The sequence below is a fragment of the Antechinus flavipes genome, chromosome 1 (genome assembly GCF_016432865.1).
Source record: "Antechinus flavipes isolate AdamAnt ecotype Samford, QLD, Australia chromosome 1, AdamAnt_v2, whole genome shotgun sequence".
NCBI classification, from domain to species: domain Eukaryota; kingdom Metazoa; phylum Chordata; class Mammalia; order Dasyuromorphia; family Dasyuridae; genus Antechinus; species Antechinus flavipes.
The window spans coordinates 651,827,531-651,834,540 of NC_067398.1; the positions used below are offsets into that span (position 1 = coordinate 651,827,531).

General features: G+C 39.4%; 1 long non-coding RNA gene across 1 annotated transcript; it reads right to left on the minus strand.

Annotated features, from left to right (window-relative positions):
* Window positions 1-391: 391 nt before the first annotated feature.
* LOC127544695 (uncharacterized) lies at window positions 392-6,681 on the minus strand. The gene is made up of 3 exons (XR_007949515.1): window positions 6,608-6,681; window positions 5,686-6,027; window positions 392-649 (listed from the first exon to the last, which is right to left on the minus strand). It is a non-coding gene; the product is annotated as an uncharacterized LOC127544695 (long non-coding RNA).
* Window positions 6,682-7,010: the final 329 nt, after the last annotated feature.

Sequence of the window (7,010 nt, forward strand, 5' to 3'; positions counted from 1 at the left end):
TTTGACTTGAAGAAGAGAACCTAGTAGGAATATATATATGATCACTGTCTCCAAGCACCTGATGTACTATCTATGTGGAAGCAGAATCAGATCTGGATTTTTTTTTTTGCCCCAGAATGAAGAACAATAAGGTTATAGTTACAAAAGAAATAAATTGAGACTAATTTGACTTTTGTATAGGTTCTATGAACTGTTGAGAAGAAAGTGTTTATAAATGCTAGCTATCGTCATCATCATTCTCACATTGGTTTACACACGTGCTCTCTGTGGTTCTCATGGGCAGGTTCCCATTAACATGAGTGCATCTTCTTGTCAGTCTCCAATAGAGGGAAAGTAGTGGGGGAAGGCAGGGAAGTTATCACAGTAGATTAAGTTGACAGATACCACACCATGATATATAGAAGCCTAGAGAAGGCTTTCTTGTCTTTATTGCAGGACTAAGGTAATTAGGAATACTACATCAAGGGAAATATAGACTCAGGACTGAAGAGTTTGCAGTTCAAAGGGGATTGTATGTAACTGGTTTAATTATGGCTTCTTGGGGTCATTCTGGAGTTATCTTCAGATTATCCAGAGGTCATTTTCGAGTCCCCAGAAGAGATCCAGAATCCAAGTAGTAGTTTCTTAGACCTTCTTCCTCAGGTTGTTCCTAGAGAAGCAGGAGATAAAAGATAAAAGTCATGGAGTCAGATGCCAAACCCATTGTATTTCCCTGTCCCTTAGGAGGGAAACCCAAGGTCCAGTCTCAAGAAAAAGAAGAGACAACAAGATGGAAGGGGGCAGAGATGAGACCAAGGAGAAAGGGATCCTGAAATGAAGCTGAAGAAGAATGAAAGGAAATAGGAAGAAACCATAACAGAAAGGAGGCTAAAGCAAATGGGGCATAATGAATGAGGAAGAAGCCATGGGAAAATTCTGACAGATCAAAGAGAATTCTGTGAAAAAAATGGGAAAAACATATAGCAAGGAGACTAAAGAATGGTCTAAGGGACAGAGAAGAGTCTGAGGAGATAGATTGGACACTTTGGAAAGGGATGAGGCTGAGCTATGATGAACTACAAAGGAGAATCTGAGGGAACAGAAAGGAGCTAAAATTAATGGTACAAGAGAAGTTAGAAAGAATGGAAAGATAGACTAAAGCTAGATTATTACCTCAGAAGATCAAGGCCATGGCAGTGAAGAAGGTGTTGATGATCATAATCTTCATGAATAGTAGTCTCAGACCCAGAACATTGAATAGCAGCTTGTTCCTCTGCTCATTTCCTTCTACAGGGGGCAATGGTCAAGGTCAAGGGGAGGCATGCTAGATTCTAAAGGTCTACTCTAACTAGCAGAAACATTAATCCTGGCTAATCCTGTAGTGTTTATAAGGTTTGCAAAATAATCTACACAAAACCTCAAGATTTTCACCAAAATATCATGAGGTAGATATGAGTTATTACTGCCATTTTATCAATAAAGAGAACTGGCTCATTCTCCAATTGATAAATGGTCAAAGGATATGAACAGACAATTTTCAAATGATGAAGTTGAAACTATTTCCACTCATATGAAATCAATCACTATTGATCAGAGAAATGCAAATTAAGATAACTCTGAGATATCACTACACACCTGTCAGATTGGCTAAGATGACAGGAAAAAATAATGATAAATGTTTTAAGGGATGCAGGAAAACTGGGACATTGATACATTGTTGATGGAGTTGTGAATGAATCCAACCATTTTGGAGAATAATTTGGAATTATGCCCAAAAAGTTATCAAACTGTGCATACCCTTTGATCCAGCAGTGTTGCTACTGAGCTTATATCCCAAAGAGATACTAAAGAAGGGAAAGCGACCTGCATATGCCAAAATGTTTGTGGCAGCTCTTTTTGTAGTGGCTAGAAACTGGAAAATGAATGGATACCCATCAATTGGAGAATGGTTGGGTAATTGTGGTATATGAATGTAATGGAATATTATTGTTCTGTAAGAAATGACCAGCAGATGAATACAGAGAGGCTTGGAAAGACTTACATGAACTGATGCTGAATGAAATGAGCAGAACCAGGAGATCATTATATACTTCAACAACAATACTGTATGAGGATGTATTCTGATGGAAGTGGATATCCTCGACAAAGAGAAGATCTAATTCAGTTCCAATTGATCAATGATGGACAGAATCAGCTACACCCAAAGAAGGAACACTGGGAAATGAGTGTAAACTGCATTTTTGTTTTTCTTCCCAGGTTATTTTTACCTTCTGAATCCAATTCTTCCTGTGCAACAAGAGAACCGTTTGGTTCTACACACATATATTGTATCTAGGATATTGTAACTAGGATATATTCAACATGTATAAGACTGCTTGCCATCTAGTGGAGGGGGTGGAGGGAGGGAAGGGAAAAATTGGAACAGAAGTGAGTGCAAGGGATAGTGCTGTAAAAAAAATTATTCATGCATATGTACTATCAATAAAAAGTTATAATTTAAAAAAGAGTGAATATTGAAAACTATCTTTGCATGTATTTTGAAGATAAAAAGCTATTATTTTTTAAAATGGTTCAGTGGTGGACTGGGAGGCAGGAAGATCAAATGTGATTATCTATCTATCTATGGGCATATATATGTATAAATGTGTGTATACATATTTTAAAAAACTGGCTCAAAAGTTATGTCCATAGTCACATAACTAATAGATATCAAAGATGAGATTCAAATTTAAAACTGACTCCACTAAGATACAACTTAGGCATTCCAAACCAAGCATGACCAGAATGGAACTCATTATATTTCCTCCTAAAGCTACCTTTCTTCTAAATTTCCCTGTTTATTGTAAGGAACCACCATCCTCTTACTCACCCAGATAATTTTGGCACGATCCTCATTTTCACTTCCTCACCCTACATATCTAATCTGTTGTCATATCTTTTCAATTCTGCATTTCTTATCTCCCTTTTGTCCATTCATAGTCATCATCTTGGTTTTGGTGTCTCATCATTTCTTACCTACATTATAACAAGAGCTACCCAATTGATCTTCCTCCTTAGTCTCTGCCAATCTGAAATTTATCCTTTACACAATTGTCAAAATTATCTCCCTAAAACACAAGTCTGACTGTGTCATTTCCCTACCTCAAGAATCTTCACTGGTTCCCTACTGACTCCAGGACAGATTGCACTTTTTCACAATTTGTTTCTAATCTACTTTTCCATATTTAATGCATATTATTATTCCCCCTTCATACATTCTATGTTCCAACCTATCTGGCCTATTTGCTGTTCTCTAAACTTACATTCTATTTCCTAACTCCTCTCATGTCATCCCAATTTGGACTATATTCTCTCCTTCCATTTTTAGAATCTCTAGCTTACTTCAACACTCAGTTCTTATGCCAATTCAAACAGAAAGTCTGGTCTCATCCACTTATTTATTGGTTCTCTTTGTTTCCTCAAAAAATCATGTATATATTTATCTGTTTGTATGTTATATCTTGTCCTCCAGTAGAATGTAAGCTCCTTGAGGACGAAAACTGTCTTTCATTTTTTCCTACTGAATTCCTAATGTCTTGTACAAAGTACGTAGATGGTAAATACATGTTAGGATATATTGGGTTTGATTTTTTAAAATTGAATGAGGTGAGGAAAATAAAATATAATTTGAATGAATCAAGCAAGGGATGACAAGAGACAGAAATAATGATGGAACAATATATGGAACAAATATAAAGAAAACAAGCTCAATTTGAAATAGCATTTCTGCTGCAATAGTGGAAGACAAGGGTAGAAAGAGGAGAGTAAAATATGTTCAGAGCAACCACTGTGAGGAATCAAGAGAAAGTGAATTATGAAGGAGCAGGGAAGGTTTAGCTCAGTTTATGGAACATCACATTTCCTGAGCCTTGGATAACATTATGTCCTTTGATCCCAGAATTATAACACATGCATACTGTGAATATGATACGCTATCTGGAGTGATTATCATGCTGAATTCTGGATGATCATTATCAAAAGAAGTAACTAGTAGGATCATAGATTCAAAGAACTTCACTTAGAAAGGACCTGAATGATTAAATGTTCTAGCCTGTGCCTAGAAGGAATTCCCTATACAACATACTCAAAATGGTATCATTTAGTCTTTCCTGGAAGAGCCTCAAGGAGGTGGTCTCTTGCCTCCTCAGACAGCCCCTTCTACCTTTGAATTGTCCTTATAGTCAAACACTTATTCCTTATATGTCAGTGCTAACTTGCTTCCTGGAGACTTCTAAGCTTTTCCAATTTGCCCTTCTGGCCACTACTGGATTTTTCTTTCCTATAAGTCTCTCAGGTTCAATCTCATTAGCTCTACCTTTTCATCATGAATATTTAACTCACCCAAGAGATCCTGCCCAGAACAAGACAGTTTCTGGTTAGGGGCAATTCCAGGATTTGGTCCAGTAGGCTCTGAAGTAAGAAACACATTCTCAGACAAAGTTCTGATCCTCAGTGGCACCAGGACTGGGTTAGCCAGTGCACACACATCCCTCTCCACCTCAATATCAGGAACCACTTTCCCAACCTAGCACTATGTTCTGATCCTAGCTGTCCCCTTCAATCCAAGACCTAGTCTCCAGACTAGGAATCCTACCTCCAACATTAGGATACTCCTTTCTATCCTGGGACTCACATTCCAGTTCCAGGACCCTTTTCCCTAGCTTAAAATTTTGCTCAGCATCTTGTATTAACCCATCCCCAGACACAGCCTTTATTCCTATCCCTGTTCTTCAGTGAACACACGATGCCCCTTCTTAGACTAAAATATCCCTCTTCTCAGTCTTCTTCCCCTCAAGGGCTAATCATACCTGGTTTGTGGGACACATGTATCTCTTTCCCAAGATGCTCTACTGTGCATGTTACTGTATCATTCTCACCAATCCTGCCAATCTGTACAGCACTATAGATGCCATTGGCCATGGGAGCCAGAACATAGGTCTGAGCTGAGATCAAAGCCCCAGGGGAAGCCAAGGACACATGGATTTCTTTGGGGTAGAAGTTCCTGATTAGGCAAGCCACAGCATCCTGATTCCTCGCCAAGAATACGTTAGGTAACAGTGGGGTTCCAATTCCTGCAAGAAAATAATGGTTTCCTGTCCCCTCCCTGGACCTAGCCCAAGATGTGGGGAAAGCACACATATGAACAACATATAACTGTAAAAGACAAACTTTGCCTCTAAATTTCCTGCCCCCCCCCCACAACCTCAGCCTGGCCCTGTATAAAGAAAACAAATTCATGTGACTAAGTAACTATTAAAAAAAAAAAAAACCTCAGCCCCAGTTCCTGCCCAGCCCCAGCCTGTTTCCCATGTCCCCAACTCACATGCCTATGCTGTTCCCAAACCAGGCTCCTTTCCTCTTCCCAACTCTCTAAACTCCTGATTGTCATTGGAGTTGGCAAGTCTCAGGATTTCATTGTTTCATATCTTATGTCACTGGGTCTTTTTATGATGTGACTCTGTAGCCCTTTAATGACCTATTATAATCCATTCCCAAAGGATTACCAGCTTAGAGCAGAAATGTTAGCTGTGTATGGTCACAGAGTATACTGTGGTGGAGAGAGAAGACTGGGAGATAGGAAACACTGTTTCTGGTCTGGAACCAACATTGATTGTGTGCCCTGAAATCTTAAGATTTTCATGGGACAGTGATAGTAAAGGTACTCACCAGACTCCACAGTCACATCTGTCCCAAGACCAAAGAACAATTTGTCTGTGTCATCTCCAGTGCCCATGTTCCTTACACAATGGTATTGGCCAGAATCTCTGAGGCTCAAGTCCTTAATCTGTAGGAAAATTCTCCTCCCACTATCCTCTGTGGAGGTGATGATCCGGTCTTCAGTGGCATCTGTAGAAATACTGTCGAGATTGGTCAGTCCCAGTGGGGCATGACTAGGTGCCCAAAGGTACCAGCCAAGTTTGCTTGTCTTGAACTGGAAATCAGAGGTTTCACATTTGAGGTTCAGGCTGTTTCCAGCTGTGTGAGAGCCTCCCCCTGATTCTTTCAGCACTGGTTGTTCCACTGAATAAAGCAGAGATGAGGATAGAGTAAGCAGAGATAATACATTCATACTTTCTCCTGGGAGATAGAACTTTGACTCCCTTAAATCCCCTAACACCCAAACCCTGACCTATTTCTTCACCTCTAGCTCAGATCTAAGTAATGAAGGGTAAGAGGCACAAAGGACCCAGAGCAGCAGGAAAGGTTGTTGGTGAGATGTAGGGGATCACAGGGAACAAGGATGGTCCTGGATTTACAGGAATTGTCCCTTGGGCCAGACACTTCCCAGATTATCAGAGACTCTGAAGGTCAGAAGATTCTCAAAGCTAAGAATATAGGGATTCATGGGTGTGAACAGGCTGACAAGATTGAGGGTTCCTGGAAAAGAGGGTCTATAAGAAAATGATGTTACCTTCAGAAGCTCACTAGCTCTACTGAGGATATAAAATGACTAGAACCATCAACCCAGCCCAAAAACTCCCTCACCCTTATATCAACATGGTCCTCTTGGGATCCAATGGAGTGAGGTCCCCCTGCCAAGCTTTTTCCACTCCTACACACATTCCCTGAAAAAAAAATGGAAACTTACATGGTAGCACAATGACTTCTGTTCCAGGACCAAAATTTTTCCATTCAGTTACTCACGGTGACACAGGAAGGAACCTAAACTTCTTGGTTCTTAGGAAGGGTGGAGTTACTTTACCCAACTATATGCCAGCAAATTTGATAATCTAAATGAAACGGAATTCTATCTATAAAAATATATATTGCCCAGGTTAATAGAAGAGAAAATAAATTATTTAAATAGTCCCATTTTAGAAAAAGAAATAGAACAAGTTATTCATCCACTTCCCAAGAAAAATCTCCAGGCCAGATGGATTCACATGCGAATTCTACCAAACATTCAAAGAACAATTAATTCCAAAATGGTATAAACTACTTTAAAAAATAAGGAAGGAAGGGGTCCTACCAAATTCCTTTTATGGCACAGA